The 17,686-nt window shown below is 38.5% G+C and overlaps 1 protein-coding gene across 1 annotated transcript in view; it reads right to left on the minus strand.

The window, feature by feature from the left end:
- The window catches only part of LOC149806827 (stimulated by retinoic acid gene 6 protein-like), a 128,036-nt gene extending 122,846 nt beyond the window's left edge, over nt 1-5,190 (minus strand). Inside the window, exon 1 of the mRNA XM_089958193.1 lies at nt 5,118-5,190. The gene's annotated coding sequence lies outside the window, so the exon portion shown is untranslated. The remainder of the gene's footprint in view (nt 1-5,117) is intronic.
- Between the last annotated feature and the right edge of the window lie 12,496 nt (nt 5,191-17,686).

Here is a 17,686-nt window from a genome sequence, read left to right on the forward strand (position 1 = left end):
AAGATCGAAGTTAACCTTTTCCTAACAGTCCGTCTGACTGTTAAATAAACGAATGCTTAATCAAGAATAACTTTCTCTTCCGACACAGACATTAGAAATCATTGAAGTATAGCGATTTAACAAGTACCTGTCCCCATAAATCTAATTAATTGTTCTCTGGCCCAAATTGATGTGCTCTTCATAGATCGACAGAAATTTGCATCCTTACAAGTCTAAAGTCGTACTTTTAACAGTCTCCTTATAATCTTTTTGTAGCAATATTATAAATCAACACATTACATATAAGCAAATACAAAATACCAATTAAATCTTTTTAACCAAATGGCAATTAATGTATTGCCTGTCATAAAATGTGTAATATCATCGATTTAATTGTACTTCGTACTTGAACACATTTATCCAAAAATTAAAAAGTAACTAATGATTTATCTTCTTTCTAGTTAGTTACACTAGAACTGTAAGATCTTTCTTTTATTTCAGCAAGTTAAAAAACAACAAAACCTACAATGGCCCACTGACTTTGTAATCTAAATAATGCATTTGTCGCAGCAAGTTTACTGATTTCTTTGTTGTGAAAGAATGTCTTGGGTGATAATGTGTTCTCCAGATATTTTGTGACGAACAAGGGCAGATTTTTAAAAATTCTCAAACCCTGTCACGAAAGGATTATTCACTTTTGCAGTCTTCGCAATCATGCGATCAGAAGTCACACCGGTAATTCTAATGGATGTGCCGTATTTCAGTCAAGGGAATTATTTTCTCCGTTGTTCATTAAAGTTAGATCCACATTTACTCTTTTGTGTTCTGCTTCTTTCACTTTCTTCGCAAATGATTCTTAGTCTAAGCCGTTTTAATCTGGAGATCACTTTCTAATGCAACAAGAATTGACGTTAAACATCTGGACGACATCTTGATGAGCTCGATGGAAATTGCATGAGGGCTCACGAGATTAGGGGAAGCTACTCCGTCATAGCATTGCCTATGCTAACCTTGTTCCATGTTTCGTATGCTCCTACGTTGCACTCCGCTATACGAACAGCGAAGTGTAACGCAGGGAGCATACGAAGCAGGAAACCAGACTATGCATATGCTCGAAGTATACACGATGCCATCTCTCATCCAAAGCGTTGGATATTAAATAAATCCTAATCGATTTATCGAATCATTTGTGTCAACAACAACAACAACAACAACAACAAAAAAAAAAAAAACGGCATCAAAACTGGTGCGTCAATTTTCTCCAGTATGCGTCCCTGAGGTGTGTATCAGATAAGAACTTACGGGAGAGTGTGTCTGCTACGGGTATGGTCTTACCTTGGTAATGTTTTACCTCTAGGTCATAACGCTGCAGTTCCAAAATCATGCGTTGTAGTCGCGTTGGGGCTGCATAGAGGGGCTTTTACATTATAGAGACAACTGGAAGGTGGTCAGTTTGAACGTGTAACTTTCTCGCGTATACATATTGATGGAACCGTTTGCGTCCGAACAGTATAGTGAACATTTCTTTCTCTATCTGGGCATAATTAATTTCAGTTGTAGTCAAAGATTTTGATGCATAAGCCACAGACTTATAATGTTGCATTAGGGAGGCACAGAGCCCATATTTTGACGCGTCCACTTGCAAAGTCAGTGGTTTCTCAGGGTCAAAATAGGACAGAACAGGTCCCTGGCTTATTGTAGCTATGTCTTTGACCATTTGAAATGCGTCTATTTCCGGAGAGTCCTATGAAAACTCGACGTCTTTCGCTAACAATTGTCTTAACGGACTGGTGACCTCTGCCAAAAATGGTTTCTAACTCTGCGCGGTTACGAGGGGGTTCCATTTCTCTGACCGCTGATACACTTTCAGTTGTACATGGGTTAATCTTGAAAGGTCAAAAAATAGTCATACTACAGGTCATCAGGCAGAAAATGATAAAAACTGTACATTCAGGACATTTAGGTATTGAGAAGAGTCTGAAAAGAGCCAGAGATATCTTGTTTTGGCGAATAATCTCAGTTGACATTACTGATTTAGTGTCAAAATGGTATATCTGATTGGAGCGCAGAAGTTCTAACCAAAAGGAACATCTCATCCCCTATGACGTCCCTGAATATCCATGGCAAAAAGTCGTACCAGACCTATTTACATGGAATAATAAAGAGTACATTGTTTTAGTAGATCATTTCAGTCGCTATTTTGAAGATAAGGCCCTCGCAAGCTCAAAAGGTTGCACTTTCATCAATCACATGAAGAGCATATTCGCGCGCTTCGGAATACCGAAAGTCGTTGTCAGCGACAATCAAGCATGCTATTCTTCCCGAGATTTCGCAAGCTACGCGAAAGAATGGGGCTTTAAATGTTACATCGAGTCCCACATACCCTCAGTCGAACGGCCTAGCGGAGAAAACAGTTAAAACTGTAAAGAGAATTTCTCAAAAGCAAAAGCCGATGGCTGAGAACCGCTTATAGCAGAGATCGACCGACACTGTTAATTGCTAAAAATAGCACGCTTGTTAGATCGCAGACTCAGCTGCAGAATGTAGGACAAATAAACCGGCTTTTAACTACAATATAAATGCCGGAACACACTGAAGAGATTGTATCTATCCATGAAAAGTAAGAAGAAAAAACATTCAAGAAGTGCGGGCGTTAGGTGCGTACTGTAGAAGGGAAACTTTTACTACTGACAAAATCACAAGATGGACATATATCTGCAGTAAACATTTCGTAGGTGGGAATAGACCGACGACGGATCATCCCGTCCCTATTCCAGCAACACTTTACACCAATAAGGTTCGTCATTTACATCTATTTAGAAACTAGAACATGTTCGATTAACATTGGGGGTGGGGGATATTTTAAATCAATAGATGTGCTAGTAATGCAAAGCCTTTCAGCTCCGTGACACTTTGGCGGATCCAAAAATGAAACAGAGGAGGTCTAGATAAATAAACAAATAAAAAAGTACACAAGAGCTAAAACTTTAAAGAGTATATATATATATATATATATATATATATATATATATATACACACACACACAACAGAAATAAGAAAACACACTTAAGCTTTATTGAACTGAACTGAGTAACTTTATTGCATAGTTTAGAATTGACACACACAAACATATATATATGGAGTCTTGCCTCCTCACTCATTTGTATACTTCAAAATTAAATACAGGCCTGCTCAGTGCAAGGGGGAAGGGGGTACTTATGGTCCTGCCATCAACTCAGATATCAGAAGAAAAAAATATTTTAACTATAAATTTTCAGATGTTATCCTTGCAGGTGTCTAAATAATAGTAGATATACAAAACTGTACAAAGATGTTTATATACAAAAAAGTTAACTAGTAGTGAGACCCATGGGGCATAATTTATGTATTACCAAAATTTGCAGACTATATATTACATAGCAAGACAATGTTAATGTTCAAATGGCAGCTTATTTAATATGTAGGAACCTTTATTCAGATATTTCTTTTTAAGGGTAAAAATAAAAACACAAGTAAACAAACTTATAAATCTCACACATTCAAACTTCATCTGTGAAATGTAACATATTTACTTATGTCTTCTGGTTCGTTTTGTAGATATCAGACAAGGCTATTATGTATAGAGCAACCCTTGTTTGTGATGCTGGGACACAAGCTACCTAATATGGCAGTGATGTGGTTGCCAAATAAAATATAAAGGAAATAATGATTCCAAAACGGTGTAAACTTTCTTTAAAAAAAGACAAAAGTTTTATCACCAAGAGATTTATTTTTGATATTCTATCTAAAAGTAAAATGATTCATAAATATTTCAGGATGGCATGTTATTTACTAAATGATAAACATTTCTACATTGTCATCAGTTTTAAAACTTCTTGTGTGTACAATTGTATTATCACTAAAAGAATATACAACTTTATTATTCTGAAATGATACATGTAGATTAATTCTTCAAAATGTTCTAAAAACATGAATTAAAACTGTCTTCAGTATAGACTAAATCAAACAGAGAATCATGTCAGTTACTTCATTATATTTATATCTTTTTTCTGTCATATATATATATATATATATATATATATATATATATATATATATATATATATATATATATATATATATACACACTATGGATATAAATTTTCCATTGTTGAAGGCTGTAAGATAAAAGCAGCAATAAAAATGCAGTTCCATAACATTGTTTTGTATTTCCTAACACATGCTATATTATCAGCCACTGTCATTGTTTGTCCTACATTTTCACTTCTGTGTATCACGTGATACGCATAAAACATTTACATGACGCGTCGCCGAGCTCTGCTGTAGGCATATTAGATTATCGAGCCACTGCTATTGAAATCGGGTTCTCACCAGCACAATTGTTGAAAGGGAGACAACAAAGATAATTCTCCCATCAACCCGCAAATAATTAATTCCCTATACACCCATCACCGCTGAGGTCAAAAAGAAAATTACATTTCGCAAGAAGAAAACAAAGAATTATTATGATAAAAGTGCAAAGCCAGAATTCAATTCAAAGGTCAAAACTGGGAACCTTAAGAAAACTCAACGAAGGTCATACTCGGTTCGCACCAAAGATGGTACCATTTATCGTCGCAATAGACGTCAGCTCATGAAAACTAATGAAACACACCCCGTACAATGTAATATAAATGTGCCCTTCCCTCAGATTAAAAACACTGCGTACAGCTGTATCACTTCCCGCAAATGCCAGTAAATCAATTTCACTATCATTGGAATCTCATTGTTTCAGCCAAAGTACGCCGGAGCCTGACGCAACAATCCCACAAAATTGTCAGCAAACAGGATACTACACCCGTTCTGGAAGGCCAGTAAAACCAAAGGTAATAGAGTCAGTGTAATATAAGTTCCTAAAACCTGTACATATCGTGGATAAGAAACAGTTGTGAAATCCTGTACTCGTAGTCCTACATGTAAGACATAGCACATGTTGATTGTTTAGGTGATATGTCTTACTATCCAAATAACAGCCTTGTATAGTGTGTTCGATGTCGTTGACATCGGAATGAGTAATCAAAGTTTCAGGAACATCTCACACACTTGTCAGCCTATATCGACATTCTTCCACTAATTTATGTGTAATTAATATACTTACTGTGCTGTCTTTATCCTGGTGGAATGAAAATATGACACTAGCAAAGGGATGCATTTTCACGTTCCGTTGACATACATTTAAATTTGTTGCAATGCGACGGTAGTCGAGATATGACGAAGTAAGTTCAAGTATGTTCATGTTGGGGATCTGTTTCTTGAACGAAACGAACCGTTGCTTACAGTTCCAATAGGCATAATATATTTTTATTCGTTTCGTTAAAAAATAATATTTCAACTTAACCCGATTTCGGCATTCTCGGCTTTCATCGCTTTCCAGCCAATTGAAATGTGGGCCAAAGAAACTTGAAAACGGGTCCATTTCTTTTGTGAGAATTTGAATTTATTAGAGAAAAGACATCAGAGTAAGTAAAGTCTGACTAAAACATTATAACTTTACTTTCTTATTTTAGTTGTCAGTTGTGTGAAATATTCCTGAAAATTTTACTTTCGTAACGATGTTTGTCGAGATCAAAACACTACATAGCGCCATTAGTTAGGTTGTAAGACCCTGACGCCCAAAACATAAATATCAGCGTCAGATCATACATGTAGGACTACCTGTACTCGCAGATAAGAGAGACTCGGCTAATAGAACAGTCATTAATGTAGCACAATGTATGGTTTTGTTGACAAACACAGAATTTGATTCAAGATAAGGATCAGCAGTGTACATTAAATAGCAATCAAACAAACAACAGGATCTTTTTTAAAAAAATGTATAATGCATTCTCAGTCTGTCTCAAGAGATTTATTCGTTGATCTTTGTGATAATTGCTATCAAAGACGCGCTTGATTTTGATATATTAGTTACAATGGCTCATGATTAATTTAGACAGTTTATTAAAAGTTTCTTAAAACCTTCTCTTTGAAGGAGGAGAGATGTAACATTATACATGTATAACTGACCAATCAGAACCCTCTGTGCATGAGTCATAGTTCCACTGGTACTATCTACATGAGTCTGCCTCTTTGACAGCAGACCAGCAGACGACAAATCGACCAATCAAGAAACATTGTGATGGGCAATGAATAAATGCCTTTATGGTGAGTCTTTCCAACTTCATCACCACATTCTGCTCTCTCTCTCTCTCTCTCTCTCTCTCTCTCTCTCTCGATTGACCGCTCCGGTGGCGTAGTGGTTAGAGCGTCAGCCTCGGATGCGGGAGGTCGTGGGTTCGATCCCCGGCCGAGTCATACCAAAAACTTACACAAATGGTACTAACACCTGCCTCGCTTGTCGCTCAACATTAAAAGGTCAGTGTTAGGACTGGTCGGCCTGGTGTCAGGATAATGTGACTGGGTGGGATATCATGCTACATGTCTGCGGCATGACGCTCCAGTGCTAGACATCACTATTAACTGTCACACTGCAGACATCGTAGCGATATGACTGAAATTCTTAAAGCGAAGTTAAAAATCCAAAGTACTCTCTCTCTCTCTCTCTCTCTCTCTGGTGAATTTTCGTCTCTGTTATGCAACGATGTTTCTGGACCTATGAGTGGTGGAAAAATATAGTCACACGAAGCAACTGAAAGGGGAAAGTTAGAAATTGTAGGTTTGGTTGCGATGTTAATTACATTTAATAATGATTTAGATGAACTGTAAATGCATTTAAAGTTTGAATTACCTCTTGCAGGTTCTTCATTTTGTTTAATGTTTTATTTCCAACTCGTTTAAAGTGCTAGCGGCAATGTGAAAGCCAGCGCGTTCAAGGTTCAAATAATTAACCGTGCTGGGTTTGTAGTGCACTCATTTCATCATTTAATCTACTTTTCTGCTTGGGACGGACTGGATTCAGCTGTATTCAACTGAGCCTATTCCTAACGATGCACATGTGATTTGAGCCATGGATGAACCTGCCTTGAACCAAATGTACCTCTGTTTCAGTTCTGTGATTGAATGTTTGGGATCATAATGTGGGGAAAATAATCATTCTTTTAATTGAACGTATCAAAGAAGAAGCCATGGAATATCATATTCATTTCGTATTCAATGCAGTAAGGAGAATGCGATTTCTGTTGGAAATGTCGAAATTGTAATACAATTTTGCGGAGTGTGTCAACTTTTGGAACCTATGATATGGGTCATGTAATTCTGATTTGCAGAACTAAGAAAGTACTTTTCAGGAAATTCAAGATGCAAAAATATATGATTTGCCATTCTTATTATCAGCTAAAGAAGACATATATGTATGCCCTGTCATTTGCATGCTCTTTGTTGGATTGATCCAAGCTATGTACATGACCTGTATGGCTTCTACCGCTATTCTACATCCAAAATATTGTATAAAATAAAAAAAAATTAAACTGTGACATTTGCAAACAGCTGATGTGTGACAGTCCCTTTAGCCAGCGAAAATAAGATTTCCTTGTCGTTTCGGCTTATTGGTTCTAGGGCTCTTATTTTTCTTCCAAAACCTTCAGTTGCATTTTGTACTAAATAATGTTTCGACTTTCTTGTAAAATAGTACGTATATGACAAAATATGCGATAGCCCTTGGCTTCAGTATGCTTTTCTGTGCTATTTTATTTTACAATCCTTGAGAGCACTGGTCATAGTCGGAACCATTCCATTTGCGAAAAGTTACGACCATTTCTCCGTAGTTACTGTTTAAATGATTAGAATGGTATTTTTAATACTGCATCTCACGTTTGTTGTGGACATTGCGAATATCACGTTTATTCCTTTGCGTGTCTGAAAGGTTTATTTGAAGCCAGCTAGACAGCTTGTTTAGTTTATCCATAAATACATATAATAAACCAAAACCTAAAATGTTTACTATATGGGCGTACATTGTTTGCTTACAATCAAAGCAGTTCTTAATACACGATACTATTCTTAGATATACGCGACGTGCAAGTGAATCCGTGAAAACTGGAAAAATACTGTACTATTCTGACAATGTAAACAATTTAACGTTCTGGGGCAGGGGCCTGACAATATTTTGTTAAATTTCCTTCTGTCATTAGCTGGAAAAATATCTTGCTCTGATTTAGCAAAATAATACCATATTATATCCGTATTATTATTTAGACAAATATAAATTATCTTGAGACCAAAGAAAATATTTCAGCTAAAAAAAACAGCGCCACGTCACACACATACACACACACCCATTTTTTTTTATATGGCTAGTACCTTATAGTCGATGAACTTGCTGTGTGTATGCCAATTTTTAAATACGATGTAATCTTAAAGCTGTAAAAAAGGTGGGAATGATTAAGCTTACACTATAGCTGATGCTTAAGATAAAAATGGAAAGTGTTGATACAGAAGAATATATGTATAATGTGCGCTGTATCATTGATATACCTCGAGATGTATGAATCTTTTATTAAAAGGAAACGAGGCCTGCCGATTTTCCTTTCAATGAAAAATGTCTACAACGAATTGTTATATCTTTTCAAATTGAAAGTTGCTTGTTTTCTTTCTCGAGAATCTATTTTTATTTATATATAATTGTAAGACACACTTATGATTTAAACACGAAAGATGATGTTTGTGAATAAAATGGAGCACCACATACACATGGTTAGTTTCTTGAACACTGACAGCCCAGCCATTCACGTACCGGAAAATGTATGGAAATTAGAGTGGAATAGAAACTAAGCGAAAAGACAAGCCGACAAGAGATAAATAAAATATTTTGATGTATTTACAGTTGATCTAAGTCATTATTCTGCCTTAATTAGCATTACTACCATAACATTGTTCTCTCTCTCTCTCTCTCTCTCTCTCTCTCTCTCTCTCTCATTTTCTTCATTTGGTGGGTTTGAGTTAATTTTTACCATCCTGTATAGTTCCAGAGACATCGTCGCATGACGCAGAAAATCCACTACGCAGGCGAAAATCCTCTACGCTCTATTTGTTTCATGAATTTTGGCCAGTATCTTACTGCATCTTACTGCGATGGAAGAGAGGGGGGGGGGGGCTTAATGGATAATTAATACTGGGACATTTTTGTTATTGAAAATCCCTATGTTTATTTGCTGGTCAATTAGTCTGCTTGTCTGGGGGGGGGGGCCTTCGGACATTTTCATATTTAATTAATAATAATCGATTTTTTTAGAACATTCCTATAGGTTTAAGAAGCAAAACAGCAACAGCAACAACAACAAAGCATTAAATATATTACAGTAGGGCATATGTGTTCCTGGTAACTAAGTTATTTACAGTGTAGGTTGGACAAGTTATTGTATCTTTTTTTATCATTGATATTATGCACACTGTAGACAAATCACTCAAACCGTTATGACGAACCATATTCTTGTAGGTTACTTGGTGTAAGTTCATTTTAAAGGTTTTCATCTAGTCCATTTTTTTTTCTCTCACTCTAGATTTATGCATATTTTGTCCCTTATGCATGAGAAAGAGAGAAATTTGAGGCGGGGAGGGAAGCAAAAAGGATTGCGATGCAATCGTGTACCATGTAAAATTCAGTTAGAAAATGGGGATTATTAATATTTATGTCGTTATATTTTACATTATTAATAATTAATCACAGGAAATTCATAATTGATCTTTAGAATAGATGGCATGCAGATGCAAAAATGTTTATATGTGCGTATTATTGCGTCATGGGCGGATCGCAACATGATATACCACTATTATATGCTAATTTATGTCTCTTTTAACATTACATTGTCAGAATAGTGCAGTATTTTGTATTCTGAACACCTTGATATTGCACGCACGTGCACGAAACGTGTGACTAAAATAGTATATTGTATGGGGAACTACTTTTTAAACAAACCATGTACGCTCATGTAGTAGACGCTTTTGGTTAGTTGATTCAATTTGTTTTTAAATGAACTTAAGCTGTTTCGTCCATTTTGTAAGTATAAACGATGTCGACGAGTTCACTGAGTCAGAGACGAAACTTTCAAAGAAGCACAAGAATGGTTTAGACTATGACCAGTGCTCTCTAGTATATAAAAACAAAGCATAGCGAGGCCAAGGGCTATCGCATGTCTAACAGACGTACCATTTTACAAGTCTGTCAAAATATTAGATTTAAGGAAACGAAATGCAACTGAAGGTTTTGGCTAGGAAACTAAGAGCCTCAGAGCCGATATGCCAAGACGACGAAAATGCGTTAGTTCCGCTGGCTACATAGACTGTCTCACAACAGTTGCTTTGCAATTTTCCCCGTGTAACTATTTTTATACAATTTTAGGCTAGCAATAGAAGACAACTCTGTAAGATACAGATATATTATCAAGCATTCTTCTGTTGAATCTAGGGATAGCACTTTCCGTTCTGTGTGGTGTATATTTATAATTCTCCTCTCTCTCTCTCTCTCTCTCTCTCTCTCTGTGTAGACATTGTCCAATCTGGACCTGATAGGTCTGATTTGTCTTGTCCATTTCGATAATTGGTCATGCCACTGATTTAATAATCTTGAATAACCGATCAGAATATTAATCTGGGAGCAAAATAATGTTTGACAATATAATTGGCTATTCTCGTTACAAGCTGTTGATTTCAGTTAGATAACAATGTATGTAACAGAACACCATCAAATTTACGCCTGACAGTGAAGGTATCACGATACCAAGTGTTTTTTTATATACCTCAATGCTAATTTTTTTAAAAATAAATATACTTTCTATCCTACCTTAGCATGCATGTCACACACTGTCATAGAGAGCAATGCTAGATTGTCAATTTGACAAGGACAAAACCAGGTACTCCAGTGCATTTAAGAGAGATAACAGTAGTGAATGGGGATACTATAGCCTCAATGGGAATTAGCATTACAGACCCACCCACCCCCGGGACACTATAGCCTCAATGGAAATTTAACATGGAGAAAAATCGTGGGACGATATAGCCTCAAGGGAATTTAACATGGAGAAAAATCGTGGGACTGTTGAGTCTCAAGAGGAATTGAACATGGGAACAGGGGACTGTATAGCGTCAAAGGACTTTAAACAGGGTGGGACTGTATAGCGTCAAGGGAAATTGAACATGGGATTTTTTTATCTTTTAAAAAATAAAAAATAAAAAATAAAAAAAGGGGTAGGCAATCGAAAGTCGTTCTCTTTTCGAGAAATGTGGGTGGCCCTGAAAAGGGCCTTTGGGTTTCTTCTGCTTCTAATTTTTTCTATTTCTCCACCAACTTCTTATTTTCTCTCCTACACTCTTTCTCTTCTTTTCTTTCTTTTATTCTCCTCCTCTTCTTTCTTCTTCTCCTCCTCTTCTTTCTTCCTCTTCTCATTTTCTTCTTCTTTTTCAATTTTTTCATTCCATTCTCTTATCCTTATCCTTTCCTCTTCATCCTCCTTCTCCTCCTTTATTTCTTTCATCACACCACTTATCATGTCCTTTACTTTTCTTAAGTTATTAATCTCCATCTTTACTCGATGGGGACTATAAGAATAGTGGTCTTCATTTAGTCTCACTAGCATCTGTTCCATCATGCCCAAATTGTCCAGGACGTCTTGTAATGTTTGCATTTTATCCAGGTGGTTTGAAGCCATCTTCTCTGTAGAATGGTTTGAACGACGAATACTGTGGGTTCTTATACGAAAAGCGCGGACGTGATGGAAAACATCCCCCTAAGACATAAAATTGATATTACCTAGTTCATGACCAAACAACGCGCGGACGTGAAGGAAAACATCCCCCTACTTTCTCGTGTCATATAATATACTATCCACATAAGTGAAGCAACATTTAACAAACCCCAAATCTACTATTTACACACGCAAATCATTAAAACAAAATCCATAATCTACTATCCACACAATCGTACGTGAGCGGTTACAAAACCCAAGCTATACTCTCCACATACGCTAAGAAACAATAAACAAACCCATAATCTACTATTCACACAAACGTACGTGAGCGCTTACAAACACAAACACACAAACACATACCCTCACACAAAAAAAGAGTCAGTGTTTATATTCACACTACTCTACATACACACATCGGCAAATCGATTGTTATTTCTTTTCTAGAGTATTGGGTAGCCCAGAAAAGGGCTGTTGCTTTTTTTAACTCCAGATGCACCTATCTAATGCTGGCACCTTCCTGGCCTGGCGCCACACACACATCTTCTTCCCCAGTCTCCTTTCACCTTTTTCTTGGGAGAGCAGAGGCGGGATATGTGGCTTCAGAATCCCAATTTTCTGTCTCTGGGATTCTGAAATTTCTTCTCTCCTTTTCCGCCTCTTCTTTTCTTCTTCTTTCCTCCTCCTCTCTCATCCTTCCCTCTTCGACAATGGCCTCCGCGGCCAGTTCGTTCAACAGTCTCCTGGCATGTTCCAGGTGCATCTGGAGTTCTAGCAGTTTCACAATTCTGGTGTTCATTCTGGTGGTGTTGATCAATCAACAAGGGTAGCTAGACTGCCGAACGAGTTTCAATTTATAGTGAAAGCGCGGACGTGAAGGAAAACATCCCCCTAAAACATAAAATTGATCTTACCTAGATCATGACCAAAACAACGCGCGGACCTAAAAGAAACACTCACTCACTTCTTTATACTACCCATTACTATTCTAAAAAATTTTCATTAATCACTTCAATATAATATTCACATACGCAAAGCAATCCAATCAAACCCCCAAATCTACTCTCCCCACACCTCTAACAGCAAAAAAAAGACATGATCTTAATCTACTATCCACACCAACGTACGTTAGCACTTACAAACACACAATCTTATACACAAACACATACACTCACACTATAAAAAAGAGTTAGTGTTTATATTCACACTACTCTACCTACACACATTGGCAAATCGATTGTTATTTCTTTTCTAGAGTATTGGGTAGCCCTTAAAAGGTTTTTTTTTTTTGTTTGCTATGGCAATCTTTTAGTTTCTAAGAATGCGTCGTCCTCTGAGGATAGACTTTCTGACGATAGGTCTGCTTCTTCGGAAAGAGAAGAAGAACTCTTTGGTGTCGATACGACAATCGACAAAGCCTCTGTCAGGTTCAGGTTCCTGCTGCTGCTGCTGCTGTTGTTGTTGTTGCTGTTGCAGCTGTTTCTGAAGTCTGTACTTCTCTGTCCATTCTTCTTTCTCCCTGTTCACTTCTTCTCTGAAGAGCTCTTCTATCAGGTCTTCAGTGACTTTTAGCATTCTCACATTCTCTATCTCTTCAGCTTTCGGTATCAGACTGTGTCTGACCCTATGCAAATTCACGTAGGCTTCGTTTAGCTTAGCTAGTCTGGAGCACATCTTCGTAGGAGGATGAGTCGACAATGGATGGTTAGACTGGAAACTTCCCCGGTTCATAAAGTCAAAGCGCGGACGTGAAGGAAAACATCCCTCCACGGTTTTCGAGCCGCAACGTTCAATGAGTGTCATGAGAGGGATAGAGAGAAGTGAAAGAGCATGAATCAACATTCTTATAGCCAAACAAAAGACAAAGGCATTTTTTTCAAAACACAACATTTTTTTATTCAAAAATCACTTCACACTAACCAACAACTCTAACATTTTTTTAACAATAATCCAACCCTATAACATCAAACATTTTTTCAAATCACAAACATTTTTTTTCAATTCACACTCTACTTTAAACAGGGCTGACAACGTTGTGAATGAAATTGTGATTTCCACTGTTGTAAGTCATTAGGCCATTGATGGACACTACGTTTCCTAGCTTGAGACAAAAGATAAGCATAATGGTCACAAAACCATCGATCTACTTTCACATCATTTCTAGAAGAAGAACGAGGATCAAAATGAGTCACTAAATGTTCTAAGGAATAGCCCAGGCTGCGATGATGCAGAAAATACACACAATATTGTCCACACACCAAGGAATCTGTGCCTTGTAATTTCACATTATTGAATCGGGTGGTCTGAGCATTTCTTCTCATAAAGTCGATGATATCGTCTTCCAAAGGGGGCAATCCGTACGAATCTAAATATTCCACACATCCTTCTTGAGGAAAGTAAACGGCTACCCAGTGGGTTCCTGGGAGATGACTGTCGTCCGTGTTGATCACATAAGCTAGATGGTCTTGAGGTTTACGATGAGGGAGTTCATCTTTAGCACAGACGACAGGATTCCGAGAAGACGTATACCAACTGTGGTTCAAAAGGTAATAAAGTTCCCAGGTATCCATGTTTTGTTTTTTTTTTCTTCTTCACAGGTAATAATAAGTCGTCAATTCGATCCTGACTTTTTGCTTGAAAATGTCTGACGAGTAACCATTTCTTCGTTTCGTCTCCTCACTCTGATTCAGGAGAGCTTCGATACGATGGATCTCTTGAGTGGTTAATGGTGGACAAGAATGTTCACGCAAGTCTTTATACCACTGCTGCAACACGTCTTCGTCCGAGATGAGACTCCAAGCATCGTCCAGATACTCGTCCAATTTTTCTTCTTGACTCAACATCAGGCATTTATCGTGTTGAATTTGACTGGGATGATCGTTTTGACATCCATAGCAATTTTTCTTGATCAATTCCGTCATTTTTTCGACCAAGTGTTTGGCAAAACAGGAGACTAAATGGGCTTCTTGTTCTGGCCATCTTGACTTCATCATGACAACTTCTTCGTCTTTGTCTTGGGATTCTTCTTCCACGATCTCCTCACATTCCGTCTCCAAAGTTTCTCCACTTTGTAAAGAGGGATAACAGTCTTCCATGGTTTCTAATAATCTTGAATGACTTCTCTCAAACTGTTGATTTCTATGGTATTATCAAATTCTGCATACAGGATGACGTTCACCGTTACATCAGGGTCTCGTTTTGCAAACTGAATTTCCACACGAATCTGGCCGGATTTTATAGGTTGGAAATGAACCTCGTCGCTGCCTTGGTCTGGAGTGAAATCAAAAGCCCACAAATCATAACCTCCTGCATAATCTTCGTACGTAATGCCGTGACTGGTGTTGGTTCCTAACTGACCGGTAGCTTCGTACAAGGACAAGTACGACCTCAAGTGATTCTTCTTCTCAAAGTCAGGTTCGAAAGGTCTGTTACACAAGGTCTTGCCATCGCGACTGACTTCGATCTTGGACACGCCAAAGTGTTGAAAGTAGAAAGGATTTTTAGCGATAGCACCGTTGAAGGCTGAATTCTCGACCATACCAACGATTAAACGTTTGGGTAACTGTCCTTGGAACAGAGGATCTTCGATCATGGATCGCTGTCCAGCAGGAATAGTGAAAGTTTTCACTTCCACACGTCGGATCGGATACTTGGCGGTCGTTCTGCTCAACGTCTGACTAATGTCGTTTCCCACTTTGGGTAACAGTTCCACGCGTCGTACGTAGAGTCTGGCTTCTTGGATTTTGGTTTTGTAATCGTCATCACTAGCCAATAAATGGAAAGCGGTACTGCTACGATTCAGTCTCAGGCGGACATCCACACCGTTTAGCAAATATTTCTCTTGCAACCACATGTCCAAATGCAAACGATCCATCAGTTCTAAACTTTTGTTAAGTCCCATGATTCTGTTTCTTCGTTCTACAAATCCCTCATTGTATTCTTTCTTTTTATCAGTTGTATCAGTTTCTAATAATTCAAACTGGCCTGCTTCGTCAGCTTCCCATACCACACAGGCATTGAGATGAGTGTTCTTGGCGTCTATTCCGTACGTCAAGAGATTTTCCAGGTAGGCACGATAAGGGTAAGTATCCATGCTGCTACTGACTAGTTTGTTATTCAAGTACAAGTCCACTCCACTGAACAAGGAATGCATGAAATTGTTGACGGGAGCTACTGCTTCAGAGTCTATATCGCCTCCTGTCTTATCTAGAACTTTCACTTTCAGGTACAAGTAAGTGCTATTCAGATCGATGTAATCTTCGGGCTGTCCTTTGATTTCAAACTCGATGGGAGCGGAATCGGTCAATGAGGAGACGGGATGAAATTCCACCCATTGGGATTCTTGCATCGTCATCATGGTGGGTGGCATGGCAAACAGATCCAGTTCCGACTTGGAACAAGCGCAAGATTCTCGGTGCATCATTATTTTCTCTTTCTCAATAATCGAAAACGTCTAAGTCTCGAACGGTTCTTCTTTTCTTTGTCTTTCTGGCTTTAGACGTGTGAAGTCTGGTGAAAGGGTGTTTTCTTCGTCGTCTCTTTCTGCCTTGTCCTTGCTGAATGCCTGACTCAGTAGCGTGCAGGGCATTTATAGGTGTGTCTCGTCGGCCCAAAAGGTCTTTACCCGTTTGTAGCAAGACATTTTTGCCTGCCCTCATGAAGGCTTCTTTGGGGTTTTGTTTGTCGATGATGACATTTTGGAGAAATTCTTTGCCTTGTGTCAGTTCCGCATCTTTCAAGGCGTGCAATCCGCGTGTCATCATCGGTTTCAACACCGGGGCCACCGAACGCAAGGCCGATTTTAAAATATCTCCTAAACCGTGTCCTCGCTGTCGAGCAACCCCTCGGTACACTGGATACATAACTTATGAGTCGTGAGAGAACCGTTTTCGAAAATGGAGTTTCACCATGACTTTTCCTTTGGTGAATGGAATATTTTGTCCCAGATCTCCTTTTATAGCAATGTTGACCGTGTCCAAATAAGACTTACTGACGGGCAAATGGTGAGGATTTACAAATTCGCGGTGGACGTGATAAGTGTTCCCGCCTTGCTGGTCACTGGTCGTGGCACTATCCACTTTGAAAGGAATGACACGCAGTAACGGCACGGAGGTGTGTCCCACCACGTTATACTCCACCACATCGGAATACACAAACATCAAATTCAGTCCTTGGTTCAGTTCTACAGGGAATCAAAAAAACTTGTAAAATTCCGTATTGCTGTTGATCTTCGGTTTAAAATTAGGAGCCCTTTTTGTGTCTCCACCTAAAATATCAAACAAGTCACGATTAAAACTGATGGACAACGTTTGGGTATCCTGACATTTCATCAGTAAGCGACGAGCCACTTTATGGTACTCCAGGGTGACATTTTTTTTTATTCTGTTCAGGGCTTTGCCAAAGGCTAACTCGAACCTGGAAGCAATGGTATCCACCAAATGTTGGTCACTAAAATAAAACCCTGCCGGAAATTTCAAGGTGTAGATGCTGAAGGCTGGATTGTTGGCTGGTCTTATGTCGCCTGAAAACCCGATTTCATTCATGGCTTCTTGTAATTGTTGGTTCATGATTTCGACCTCAAAAGTGTTTTGCTTTTCAGTGATGTTTTGGATTTGTGTAGGGTGAATCATTTCTACCAAAGCCACTTCCCAATGGGCTTCGTGATCTAAGGGGATGGCCTGAGGTAATTTGGCCGTGTAACAGCACAACGTGTTGTGGGGAAACGCCTCCATGGAACTGTCACTGGGTAAGGTTAAGTAAAATTGGTTTTGGTGACTCATAATTCCAGAGTTCTGTGGCTGTCCGAGGGGTTACTGGATGTCAGAGGCGTGTCTCCGCCCAAAATGGGGTTCTGGTTGTGGTTGGAGTGGTGACTGGCACTGGCACTGGACACTAGGTTCCCGTGGTTCCCGTTGGAAGAGAATTTCAGGGAGGGATTGGGAAGCAGGTAACCGATGCAACTGCTCAATAAAATGGTCCACAATTGTTTGTCTCCTTGTTGCAAACTCAAATTGGCAATGGCTGCCCCGATGACACAATACACCACGAAGAT

This window comes from Sinohyriopsis cumingii, chromosome 1 (genome assembly GCF_028554795.1).
Source record: "Sinohyriopsis cumingii isolate HCF-2022 chromosome 1, ASM2855479v2, whole genome shotgun sequence".
Classification (NCBI taxonomy): Eukaryota; Metazoa; Mollusca; class Bivalvia; order Unionida; family Unionidae; genus Sinohyriopsis; species Sinohyriopsis cumingii.